At 38.1% G+C, this 14,126-nt stretch overlaps 1 protein-coding gene across 2 annotated transcripts in view; it reads right to left on the bottom strand.

Moving 5' to 3' along the window:
• The window catches only part of slc12a5a (solute carrier family 12 member 5a), a 141,581-nt gene that overhangs the window by 107,603 nt on the left and 19,852 nt on the right, over positions 1 to 14,126 (bottom strand). The gene's annotated exons all lie outside the window — the stretch shown is intronic.

The raw sequence follows: 14,126 nt of genomic DNA, 5'->3' as shown, positions 1-14,126 counted from the left end.
AAATCTAGCAAAATGTCCCCTTTTAAAACTACAGTCTTTGAACAAATATGAGCTAATATCATAAAAAATATAACTGTGCACCCTGACTTTCTGTAATAACTTCAATAGCTGTATATCTAACATCACAGTTGCTCTCAAAGGCTATTGATTTTGGTTGAAAAGGTGAACAAATGTTATTGATAGAATTGTGTGCTAATCCAAGCCAATGGTCAAGACCACGCAAGCTTATCTACAATGACTTCAGCTCAAAGGGAATTATACTGTATGAATGTTGACCTGGCGTGAGCGTCACATCCCATACAGTACAGTATGTGCTTATAGATGCGTCGAGGTCTCAGCTTTTATCTAAATCTGAGTTTGCCGTCTTGAGTTTGGTAATTTGTTGAATGTAGACCACAGGACCACAGTCATGCAACTGCTGTCATTGATTTTAGTGATGAAAATGCGTTTGAATATAATTTCATAATTAGGCAGTGGCTTTTATGCACTATAAATCCAACTGTGTAATGTTACTTCATTACAAACCACTTAAACTACTGAGAACAGTTCAATAAAGGATAGTAATGGAATAGAAGTGAACAAACTAGTTTGTCTGCATGTTTGAACATGACCCTTACAACACAATGTCGTGATACATCAGGATCCATCAAAACCCACCGGGCTCCGTCGAGACCGGAACGCAAAGTGAAAATGAACTGTGTAAAACAGAGGGACTCGAGAGGTTGATGCGTGCCATCATGTACAGAAATAAAAAAAAATGAATCCTAAAGAAATAATTATTCCTAGGATAAAGGAACAAAAAATAATTCAATCGTCCCAACAGCTCAGATTGTGGTGACAAAGATCAATCACAACAATTACTCTACATGCAAATAAATTCCTCACATGAAGGGGAATCACTTTCAAAAAACATTAAATTGCTAACATCAAACAGAAGCTTACAGAACTGAGAAATAGTATTTTTAGCCATTGGCTTATTTATGTTTTCTTTCATAGCCTTAATAAAGATGAAATTAAGTAGCTCATTCATTTCAAAAGTTTGGCAACCCAGGAGCGTACAGGGACTTAAATGATCCCATTACTTATAGAGATTCAATCGTCTCGAAATCAATGGGTTTTATGAACAGGGTTTTGGTTAAACTCCTTAAATAAGATCTTGGTTTAGCATAAACCCAAGAGTATTTCATGTTTTATTCTAGGACCAGTAATATCCCCACTCGTGATTTTTAAATCATTAATGCGTATTTTAAAGTGTGGTTGCTTTATCACAAATAAAGATCTCAAAAACAACACAACATGGGCACAAAAAAGATAAATCCTCAAGTATTTCCTTATTAGGTTTTTAAATGTGTTAAATAAAGTTTGAAAGAGCTTTCGGAAGCTTGGTGGTGATGACGGGATGTAGAGAGATTGTGGTGTAGTTTGCTTGTAGACTAAGGTTAGCTTTTTATTTCTAGTAAATGCATTTAGACTTCAAAATTCATGTTCATCTGTTCATCTTTGAATATTATTGTTGGACAAAACGTACAAGTGTCAAACTTTTGTTAAACACAGAGCTTATCTTTTGCGGTAACTCCAAAGGTCTATGGGACAGATAAATGGGCTTTTTGGCTACAGTAGGAAACCAGTGTCCTGCTAACTTCCAGGATGGCCTACAAAAAAAACGTCATCCCTGCGGCACTTAAAATACTCCATTATTAATAATCATACACTTACATGTTTGACATCATTTAAAACTGTAAAGGGTCTTCTTTAATTTGTGTAAATTCACAATAACAACAGATCGTTGTGTTTTTGTCAAATAAGAAAATAAACAGGGTGCGCATCCAGACATTTCTGTCTAAACAAACATTTTAACATTGATGCTGCCACAGATCATTTGACACACAAAAATAGACAAAGACCAAGAGAGCAGAAGGACAAAGACCTCTAATTCTATAAGAAAAAAACTGTGAGACAGGAATCGAATCCAGGAGGATGAGGATGCTTGTGAGAAGTGTTTTTGAGAGAGCAGTCTTTGTAAGTTTATAAATAGCTGGATGAAACCAAAGTTCTCACATCCATGAATAATACACGGAAAAGGAATAGCTGGAGGATAGATGATGGCGTTTTATGCTTGCATGCAAACACGCAACACCGCTCCAATGCACAAAGGAGGACGATCAACAAATCAACAGCGCCTTTAAACAAAACAGCACTGGGCAGAAATAACAATGTGTGTATTTATTCTCTTATCCGTGTGGACCAACAATGCTGTGCGCATCATTTTAAACAAGTGTAAAATTTGAAATCCAAAAAATGTGTTTTGCTCAACTCTCAGCATCAATGGTCTTCATGTTCCCAGGGCTTTGAGGTCATGTGTGTGTGTGTGAAATGAAGCACAGGGTACAGTTTACACACAGCTTATGTCTTAGAAAAGTGCTCGTGCCTTGTGGGCTCGCAGATAAGAGGCGTCCATCGGCGTCGCTCTGTGATGGAGAAACGCAGCCACTGGATCCAAAGAAGACGAGCCAAGCGACAGAAAAGTCTATTACGCTCAATGGCTTCTATTCAAAGGCTAAAAGACAGAAAGAGCAATAAAAATGCGGGATATTGTCCAGCCAGCAAATTGATTTTTCTTTCTGCAATATAACAGCCAATTCGTTCAGGTTTTATTCGCTGGCTCTGTTAAACGGCTGTGGCCTGGAAGGGTGAGATTCAGATTACATCCCAATGGTTAACTGACTGTAATGCTTGAGTAAAAATGTCTGGCACATTATTTGTTGTGTAGCTGATCACATATTTAGTCATAATAAAACAATACTTCAATATAACACTGCAAAAAATTTTTTTTCAAGAAACCCTATTTTTGTCTCGTTTTCAGTAAAAATATCTAAAAATTCTTAAATTAAGATGCTTTTTCTTGATGAGCAAAACGACCCAAGAAAATAAGTCTCGCACAAGCACAAAAATATGCCAATGGGGTAAGCAAAAAATCTTGAATAAATTCAAGAAAAATTCAAGAAAATTTTGCTTACCCCATTGGCAGATTTCTTTGCTTGTTTTATGCACAAAATCACTTAAATTTGATATTTTTGGTCTAAAAACAAGACTTATTTTCTTGGGTCGTTTTGGTGTAGAGTTTTTAGATATTTTTACTGAAAACAAGACAAATATACTAAGAATTTTTTTCTTGAAAATCATTTTTTGCAGTCTGGGCTCTGACTTGGCCACTCCAAAAGGCAGATTTTGTTTTTTGAAGCCATTCTGTTGTGGACTTGCTCCTGTGTTTTGGGTCATTGTCCTGTTGCATTTAGCCTGGTAATACCATCCTCTGCTATTTCTGAGTCTGGCTGGGCATAATTGACAATCGTTTTCCTTCTCGTGGGAGGGGCTTGTCTGAAGTTTAAAATCATTGGTCTAAACGTAAGCCAATCACATAACGTTTGGATATGATGTGCGTTATGCGCCGGCTCAGCCGCATCAAATCTCTGCTGTAAAACACACGTATGATGTGAAAACAAACCCATCGAGCGAAATACCGGAGTTGGCTATGAACGACTATTGCAGATTATGTAAAGTAAATCCGGCCAGAGCTAGTTGAACACTATCCTTACGGTGTCTTTCTACTCATGTCTAAGTGGAGGAATGCCCCTCTCTCCTCTTAAACTCTTCCACCAGACAGCCATAACCATATGTAAATTAAATCTTCCTACCTTATTTTCTGGTTAATCCGGAATGTCACCAAAGAATGCGTCCTCACGCGTCCTCCACCATTAACTGTGAACAATGAAATTCCCTTCCATGATTTCTCGATCGTTGATCAAGCAGTGCTGCACACAGTTTCTCGCTGACGATCGGTAATAATTGATAAATTAAACGTTTCGCAAAACCTGTCGGGAGTAGGGCAACAACATAATCTCCATTTAAAATGTTTAACAAACACTCTTCTTGTTCGGGCTTAAGTTGGCAAGTGCCGGATCTCCACAACAGAGCAAATAGCTTTCTGTGCCTCCATGTCTACTACAAACTACAACCGTACATTCGGCACTTAGCGTCTACGTCACGGCTCTAAGCCCACCCTTTGTTCGTTGATTTGACGGCCGTCACGATGCCGGAGGAAAACGATTTGAATGGAAGGTATCTCAGACTGAGTACAGTAGCGTAATGAAATTTAGCGGAAGTACGAAGTCTGACGTAGTCAGACTATGTTGCATTACCCACCTTCTAACTTCAGCTGACGTAAAGACATTCTCACATTATCCTGAAGAATTGTCTGATATACTTCATCTTCCCCTCAATGACTGCAAGCTGGCCAGGCCCTGATGCAGCAAACCAGGCCCAAATCATGATGTTTCCTCCACCATATAGCGCTGTATGTTTTTTCCAAATAGTTCAATTTTAGTTTCATCAATCCACAAAACATTTTGCCAATACCGCTGTGGAGTGTCAATGTGCTCTTTTGCAAACTTCAGGCGTGCAGCAATGTTGTTATTAGTAAGCAGTGGCTTCCTTCTTGGTGTCCTGCCGTGGATCCCCTGCTTGTTCAGTGTTTATGTATTGCAGACACATCAACAGAGATGGTAGCAAGTTCCAATGATGCCTTCAAATCTCTGGCTGTCATTCAGGGTTGTTTTTTTACCTCATTGATGAGTCTTTGTTGTGTCATTTTGACTGGGCGCCTACTTCTTGAGAGAGTAGCAGCAGTCCCAAAGCATCTCCATTTGAAGACTGGTGAATTTCTAAAGTCTTTGAAATAACTTTCCAGCTGTATGTAAAGCAACAAATCTTGATGGTAGCTCCTTTGAAAGCTCTTTTTGGCGGGACATCGCTCACATAAGCATCTTGTTCTTGTGCAGAGCAAACTCCAAAAAGTTTGAGGGGTTTTTATCAGTCAAAGTAGCTGTAGTCCACACCTCCAAATGTATTATCTTAACCAGACACCAGGTGTGCTAAAACCTGACTACAATTAGCTTTTTGGGGGACCTTAATTTTAGAGCTCACATACTTTACCCACAAGCACTATGAGGTTTTTTGGTTGTTCTCAATAAAGACATGAAAGATCAGATTTTTTTGTGTAATTATTTTTAGACACATTATGTTTGTCACTACCCCTGACTTAGATGAAGATCAGACCACATTTTATGATAAATTTATTCCGAAAACTTTGAAAATCCAAAAGGTTCACATACTTTTTCTTGCCACTGTATATAAAGCAAAACAATCTTGCTTATAAAGTCTTGCTTTCAAATATCTAAAAAAACAGTACGTTTTATGTGATATGATAAATAAAGAAACTTATACTGACTAATTTGACTGGCAGTCATGCAGAATGAATCCTGAAATGTTGGCATTTACACTTACATTCATGCATTTGACTGACGCTTTTATCCAAAGTCACCTTACATACATTTTTATCACTATGTGTGTTCCCTGGGTTTGAACCCACGACCTTTTGCGCTGCTAATGCAATGCTCTACCACTGAGCTATAAAGGAGCACAATTGGTTAAACTGTTTAATTAATGGAAACATTTCTTTCACTTGCTTTGTGGGTTGAACACTGCAGGGGGATCAACACTGGCAATCTAAGCGTTTGATTGTCAAATGAAGTGATGTGTGAGAACCAAGACAAAAGAAGGTATCGACTCCGAGCATCTGTAAGGATGGAGGTTTAGCGACAGATAAACAGAAAGGCTAGTCGATTTCCTCCAGGCGATGGGAGAGTGTTGACAGAGCGGGGAGAGAGGACTCGACAGTGACCCTGCGATCACAGTTCTCACCCATCAGACGCGAGCATCAGTGAAAAGAGGAAATGTTATGAAACTGAACTTTGTACTACTGTATATTTGGCAAATGTGTAATCAAATATGTACTGCAAATAGGACTTGTAAAAAGTTCAGTGCATTAAACATATGCTATGTTAAAGGAATAGTCTACCCTTTTGCCATATTAAACTATGTTATTACCTCAACCTAGACGAATTAATACATACCTATGTTTTGTCAATGTGTGCATTGTACAGCGCATTATGAATGTGTTAGCATTTAGCCAAGCCCCATTCATTCCTATGGTACCAAAAAAAAGTTTTATTTTGTGGCACCATACTTACCGGTATAACTCCTCATGTAAGAGTCTTTAAATAGGGAAAACACGGAAGTGTTTGGTGGCTTCCCTGTTTGGTACCATAGGAATGAATGGGGCTAGGCTAAATGCTAACACATTCACGACGCGCTGTACAGTGCACCCATTGAAAAAAGATAGGTATGTATTAATTCGTCTAAGTTGAGGTAATAACATAGTTTAATATGGCCAAAGGGTAGACTATTCCTTTAAGAATATATGTGATCCGTGGTGGCAAAATGAGTCGAAATGCGCAGTGTATGATTTTGAGAATCAGGCAAAAAAAATTTAAATATCCCTTTGGGTCGAAATTAAGGTTTTTATAAAAATAAGTACATTAAGCCCTCGTCTAGCGATCCCAATGCTCTAAATTGTTTGGTTAACTGTTGGGGGGAAATATCTGATGTGTAAGATTATATTACATCACTGCATTACAGTAGATCTTAAAGCTGTCTGTGTCTCAATGTCAATCAAACAATAAAAGAAAGAAAAAAGTTGAACATATATCTTTTCTAGAGATATTGTTTTGTGCTAAATCTATAAGTTTTACCAGTGATTTAAAGGTATGGATGCAGTGATTTTGCTTTTGAACTTTAAAAAGTCTTTACATCGATTTTGCTCAAAATTGACTTTGCTGACTCTCTCAACTTCAAACATGTGTAGCTCTGTCATTTTTTTGTCAGATTCCAACAAATCACTTTGAATATTAAGATATAAATAACTAATTTTTGAAAATGTGCTCATTGCAACACAATTTGCCAGCACAGGTCTAAATGCACTACAGCATATTTAATGCACTTCTTTACTATATATATGTGAAATCCATTACGAACGCCATTATGAATGCTACATTATGTAAGCAGTGTGTTTAAAATCTATGTATTTAGGCCAGAAAAGCATATGATATATTTAAAAAAAAAGTGTGAAATAATTGTGAGTCCACACAGAGAGATCTCACTGAGGAGGAAAACCCAAAACAACCACGTTCATACTCAAAACAAAAGACTAAACCTTTCTTTGAGCATTACAATATTTTTTGACTATTAAATTGTTCAGTGTTTGTAAAATATTCATATAAAAATTGTTAATTATGTATGAAAGACGAGACTCATAATTAAGCTTAAAACTGATTAAAGGAGCATTTCACCCGTGGAAACATTAATCTCTATTAAAAGCGGATCATATTTGTAGTCAAAATGTAACATTAATTTAGAATTTGGTGCCTATTTGACCGAGAAAAGGAGTGTTTGTAGTCTCACCCCCTCTACAAAGATATAGGACTTCCTTCTTTCAATGATGCAAAATGATGAATTTTACATCATTGAAAGAAGGAAGTGCAACACTGAAATCTGTATTTCTCCCGTCTCAGGGGAAACGGAGGGAATGATGCATGACCATTCAAAAACATGACTGGGTTTCTAACTACTCAAAGCTTAATGCAAATGGGTGAAGTGTCCCTTTAAGTCCAAAGTTGCATGGCGAATATGAATTGAGAATGATAAAGATATACTGAGGTATCCTTATCACAAGGTATTGAAATACGCATTTATGTGAAATCAATGAAATTCCATTAAGCAGAATGTCTATATTGAATATAAAACTGAAGACAAGGAGGAAATAATTGTGGGATAGGAGAGCAGGTGTTTTTCTCTCGAAGGATAATTTCGCTCATCCATTTTACTTTAATAATAAAGAAGAATTCAACCCAAATATAGAGCAGGCAAGAGTGAACAACAGGTAGAGATGTACAACCAGAATCCATGTCTTTTAAGTACTATTTGCATGTCAGTGTTCATACACAAGCCACATATTAAATCTGTGTGCTTATTCGCTGTAAAAGATGGATAAACAAAACAAAACTCATTTTTGATTTGTGTACATACAGAGAGATTCTGTGCCTCTTTTATTTAATCCTTTACATTTGTGTTTCTCTGTCACATGGCCAAAACCAATAAAAGCAGATTTCACATCTGTTATGCAGACCTCTGGAGAAATCTCTCTATGTTCTGACGTGGAGAAATCAAACAATTTCATATTTACACACATCCCTCTATATTATTAAACATTTACCTAACGTATAAGATAACCAGGATAACACATAATGCATTATCGACTGCATCTAATAGGCCTAGTAGGATAAACTCCCCTATATTTTATACTCATAGCATGGGTCACTAACACAGCTTAAAACCGGCACACCGCCCTGACCAGCAGATAGACAGGGATGGCGCACAAGGGAACAACACCTGAGGCATCTCCAGATCCGACACACACGCTTAAACTCCGGCTTACATGAGCACCACGAGCCGGAGGCTGATGGAGAACAAGCGTGAGGCAATAAAAGAAGATTGGACGTGGTGTCAAGGGACGATGGGATTGCGTAGGCCGTAATGAAGACGCAGGCAGTGTATCGAAAAAACCGGATGAACGGGAAAAAAGACGGGAGGTATTTGTCAACCCCAGATGTGTGCCGAACATCAAATACTCCGCAGCTATTCTACTGGAGCGCTGCTCCAAATACCGATCGTGGATCCCGCTGGTTGCCGTGGCAACAGCACTCCTCTCCAATATAGTGAGCAGCAGGCTTTTAAAGAGACGGTTCTCTTTTTTTGACATCCTCCTCTATTCTGCCTCTCTTTGGTTTCTGTCACCGACTCGCCTGATCCATTTCTGTGCTCTCCGTATATGGTGATTATTCACATGGAGGTCTTTCAAACCATCTTGAACAAAAGAGACCTCTGAGATGAATTGTGTGTTTTACATGATGAACGTCTCCACATGTGATGAACGTTGAATCTTTTATGGTTCACATGGTTTGTAGTTTCTCTGCAGTGGATGGATTTTGCCATGTTGGACATCAACATCTTTGCTGGTACTGGATAAACATTACTATCATCCAATCAGATTGAGTTTAGTAGTGGTTTATAAAGTAGTTAAGGTTAAAGTTAGCTTGCAAATTTGGCAAAAATGCACCCGCTTGCAAGTAGAGGTCTTCTCGGGTCCAAAGAAATGTACCCGAGTCGAAATGACCCGGATTTTTTTTTAAGAACGACCTGACCCGAGACAAACCCAGGAAAATTAGACCTGAGTCAGACCCTACCTAGTGCAATTAATTTAATCCTGACTAGACCCAAATGTAAATGTCACCGATGTGTGTGCAGTCTGCACCCCCACACGCAACAAAAAAACTATGGTGGCCTTGCAACCAATTTGGCCCGCTGCTCTATTTATTTTCATTTGTTTTCTGACGAGGACACCAAGGTTACTGCTAAAATGGGCATTCAAAATTGATTGACAGGTCTGGCTCAACAAAAATTAACCTACCGCCAGCCACACAATATCACACACACGCTCTTGCCATAAAAGGGGTTGGAAAAGGACTTGATGCACACACGTAATATAGTTCGGTCTTCTTGTGTCTGTTCGGCAAAAACATTCATTTTCAATTACCCATGACTGCTAATATTATACCTGACCCGTGTCCAAGGCACCCATGAAACTTTTAGACTCGAACCCCCTCGGGTCTAGGGTCGGACCTCGGGTTTTCGGATCTAAGTGGACCCGTGAAGACCTCTTGCAAGGCACCTCATTTACCTCGATATCCAGTGATTGAAAATGTATTCTTTTTATGGCATTTTTAACCTGAATTCCTGGATCTGCCTCTCTTCTCTTCTTCATCAATTTTTTCTCTGTTCATTTTGAGAAACACACTGTCCTGTTACACGCTGTTGGGTTCAAGTCTGCCAGACTGCCTCTGCCACACCAACTCTTATCAGACCAACACACACACACACACACACACACACACACACACACACACACACACACACACACACACACACACACACACACACACACACACACACACACACACACACACACACACACACACACACACACACAGGTCATCAGACAGGGTTTCTGGCATCCAGCAAAGCAGCAGATATTCTGGGATTCACACTGTTCTGATTCTACATCCCCTGCTGTTCAAATCTGCAGCTACAGTGTACAGAATTAGGATAAACACATTCATCTGAAGTTCAAAGCAGCAAGTAAACACTGACATTAGTGTTTCAAACATCGAATCTTTTGTAGGTTACATAGTGTGAAGTAGCATCAGCGGTGGAGTTTGCTATATTACATTGATGATTATGAAGGCAGATCATGAGTTTAAAACTTTTACCTAAAGTCCCATTAAACAGGAAGTTGTAATAGACACATTTTCGACATCACATGATGAAAATAGCGAACATAGTTTATGCTTTCCACTGTGAATTGATTGGATATAGAAATGTAGGTGTTTCATTCAAAAAATGACTGACAGTTGGAGGGGCGGAGTTAATGGATGCTCCCGCCCTGGCCGTCTAGCTGACATCATCAGGGAAGGATTGCCACAAGAGTGCAGAAGTAAGTTTTCAGATTTTGATTAAAGTTAATGAGGGCACGTCAATTTATTTAAAGGTGACATAGAATGATTGAACGGGGTATTTATCCTTTTCTGTGACATGTAGACAACAACATTTTGGTTGGGTCTGTAATGCCTTAAAACCTCTCTCAGAAAGCTATATTATTGCATATTATGGTGGGGGATTTTAAATGTGTGGTTTTGCACCTATTTGCCATCCCTTCGGGCTTAACTGGCAACCTCATTATGAAATGCAAGCACTTGATGCTGATTGGCTGCCTTTGCTGCCACTCAAAAGAATGTTAACTTTGCAGTCTTCAGAACACGGACAGAGCAAAATTTTACAGATAGAGGAGAACACCTCGCAACGCGACTCACCATTTCGACTTGAACTTGGGGAACAATGCTGCAATTTACTTCCCGTTGGGGGTGAGAGGCCGGATGTATGCAAATTATTTTGAAGGGGAAGGAATTGAATGAGAGTGGGTGGGGAAGTGAGATGCATTTTACGTAATATGTATCCGCCATTTTCTGGCGGACATTTCTAAAGGAGGAATTTCTATAAAACGGAGATGTTCAAAATGTCTAGCACTTTTCGCATGTTTGTGATTGCGAGTAAACCGTCATTCAAGTAAGACAAGGTAAAAATGTTTTTTCATTCTCTGTCACCTTTAAAGGTAATGACCCACAAGGATAATTGTTTATAATGAAAGCTGCAATATTTCATTTTTGATTTCATGGGGACTTTAAAGGGACAGTTCCTAAAGCTTCTTAAAACTGTATTTACTCTTTTACCCATCTGACTTTCTTTCTTCTGTTCAACCAAAATAGCAAAATGTTAGAGATGGACAGCTTCGGTCACCATTCCCTTTTATTGCATCGTTTATACAGGGAAAGTAAATGGTGACTCAGGCTGTCAGGACTTGCAGCATTCTGCTTATGATCATCATCTGTGCTCCACAGAATAAAGGTCAAAAGAGTTCAAAATATCCCTTCAGTAACATGCAGTAGCTACAAAAATACCCATGTTCTGAGTCTAAAAAGCCAAATACTCTTCAGCCAGCCATGAAGAGCAGCATTTGTCTTAAGGTCCAAGTATACTTCGTTTTTCTATACTTAAGCAAGCGTACCCACACAGCCTTGACTCATAATCATACACAGGCATTTGATGCATGCCCATTGCATACATACTACATACTCTTGTATACGTGCATGCGCAACCTAGGCATACAAGTATCCATAGTTACCAAAATCCGGTGGTACGTGCATACTATTTGGATGATGAAATCTGCATTACACGCATTGTACGCTGACTTTCGCGTATGTGCATGTAAAGCATACTCAGGTCTTTAGCATTATAGTAACATCACATAAGAAAACATTGGAAAAACCTACAGTATTAACATCAAAACTGCATAGCAGTACTCCTGTGTCATGCAAACATAAGCAAGTGTGACCTGCTTCAGCAAAGTCTTTTTGTGAGGACTGAAAAACAAAAACCAATTCAATAGGGTCATAATGTATGTAGGTGCTCGCTGCATGCTGAGGTCTTGATGAACAATTCATGAGCACACATCATCTGTATGCACACAAGCTGAAAAAAAAAATCACAACCATCTGTTAAGTCAGACCCTACTGTCACTGTGTATTTTAAATTACTATCTTGAATTACTTTAAAACATTTAATAATTGTCTAATTTTGTCACAACTGTCCTGATTACAAACTTGCCAATCTCTGACTTTTAGGGACGTATTTAGGGGGGAAACTGGCACTAAATGTTTCAGAAGAAAATATCTGCATCTTTCTCTGAGATCATTTCAGGCCGATGTGAAACAACACAAAAGTGGCGTAATCTCATTTCACAGCCAAGCACATTTCCCAACACGATTACAAAGCAAGACTGTGAAGAACGGGGCATGTATCACCCGTGACGTCCAATCAATCAATGATCCAACGCTTAAGCCGTTCTGAAGAAACAATTTATCTCACATAATGCAACTGACAGCACCTTTTGTAAGACTGCTTGGAATGGACAAACACGTCTGAAGACATAAATCCACAAAGTTTTCAACTTTCTGGCTTGAAATTCAAATCATACCAAGTTTTTGGAGCATGGCAGCTGGTCAGACTTTACCAGCATAGCCAAGAAGGTTTACCAACTTCCTTTAAACTGATCAGGTAATGATCAAGTCCAGCTTTAACCAGCAAGTAATGTTAGTGGTAATAGGCCTTCACATTTGCTCTTGATCTCTGGTTCTCTGGTAAACAACAGCTCAGTTATGATCACGCTGCTCTTGTGTCGTAAGGATTTTGCTTATGTTCCTCATGAGAAAACAAGTTTCTTTAATGAAATGGGAACGATAAATGATGCCTGTGCCCTGTAATATGCCCCGCTAGGATTGCATTCACCTTTACAACCAATAACAGAGCCATAAAAGGCACAAAATAGATTTTTTTTTAAATACAAAGAAAATGTCTTTGCAATCTGCAATGCAAGTGTACTGGATGATAACCAGGGCATTGCTATGTGGTTTTTAGGGTGTCCTGGATGGTTGCAAAAAGGGCCAAAGTCACAACTGAGCCCTCTTCAATGTCACAACTTTGGAAAATCGTCTAAACCAAAATGAGACAAAAGTGTTATGAAAAAGTGTTTTTTTCAAACAAACAAAAAAACAGTATCCTTAATGAATAGTTCACCTAAATACAAAAACACTCTCATCATTTATTCACCTTTACGTCTCCAACATGTGCATGGCAAAGCTCAATAACGTGACAATATAAAATTTTCAATATAAAATTATTTGTTTGTGTTAAACTGAAGAAAGGAACCAAGCAAGCAATACTGTAGCCGTCATTTCACAGTCTAGGTTAACTATAATCCGGCTATAAGTAACCCACTATTAGCCAAAATAAACTTTAATTTGGTTAGCATACATGTTGTTTCTGCCAATAACTTGTGAGATGTCTGATATTCAATCATGTAAGCAAAGTCAACAGTGAGGTGTTTGTTTGTTTTTATTTATTTTAAGGCTGTCAAAAGATTAATCACGATTAATCGCATACAAAATAAAAGTATGTTTTTTGCATAATATATGTGTGTGCACTGTGTATAATTATTTTGTATATATAAATACACACATGCATGTATTTGAGAAACATATATATTCAGATTTTTATAAATAAATACAAATTTTATTAAATATATACATGTATATGTGAATTTATATAACACACAATACACACACAAATATATTATGCAAACACAAACTTTTATTTTGTATACGATTAATTGCGATTAATCTTTTGACAGCCATAATTTATTTATTTATTTATTTATTTTTGAGCTATGGTTATACGGTCGTCTTTCATAAATGTGAAATGGCATGAGGGTGTGCAAATCATAAGAGAATTTCTATATTTGGGTGAACTATTCCTTAAAATGCAAACGAATTGTGAAACAATCAAATCGGACATTTAAAGTGTGCACGAGAGATGGAAAAGTGGTGGAAATGTGATCAATACATTCACCTACAAAAGCAACTCAATAAATTGCAGCTGTTGCTTCAATTGGCCCGGCCAAATTCAATTAGAGGTGAGCACTAACAGGTAAACCGACTGCC

The sequence above is a fragment of the Paramisgurnus dabryanus genome, chromosome 7, assembly GCF_030506205.2.
Source record: "Paramisgurnus dabryanus chromosome 7, PD_genome_1.1, whole genome shotgun sequence".
Classification (NCBI taxonomy): domain Eukaryota; kingdom Metazoa; phylum Chordata; class Actinopteri; order Cypriniformes; family Cobitidae; genus Paramisgurnus; species Paramisgurnus dabryanus.
This window is presented reverse-complemented; position numbering and strand designations above follow the sequence as displayed.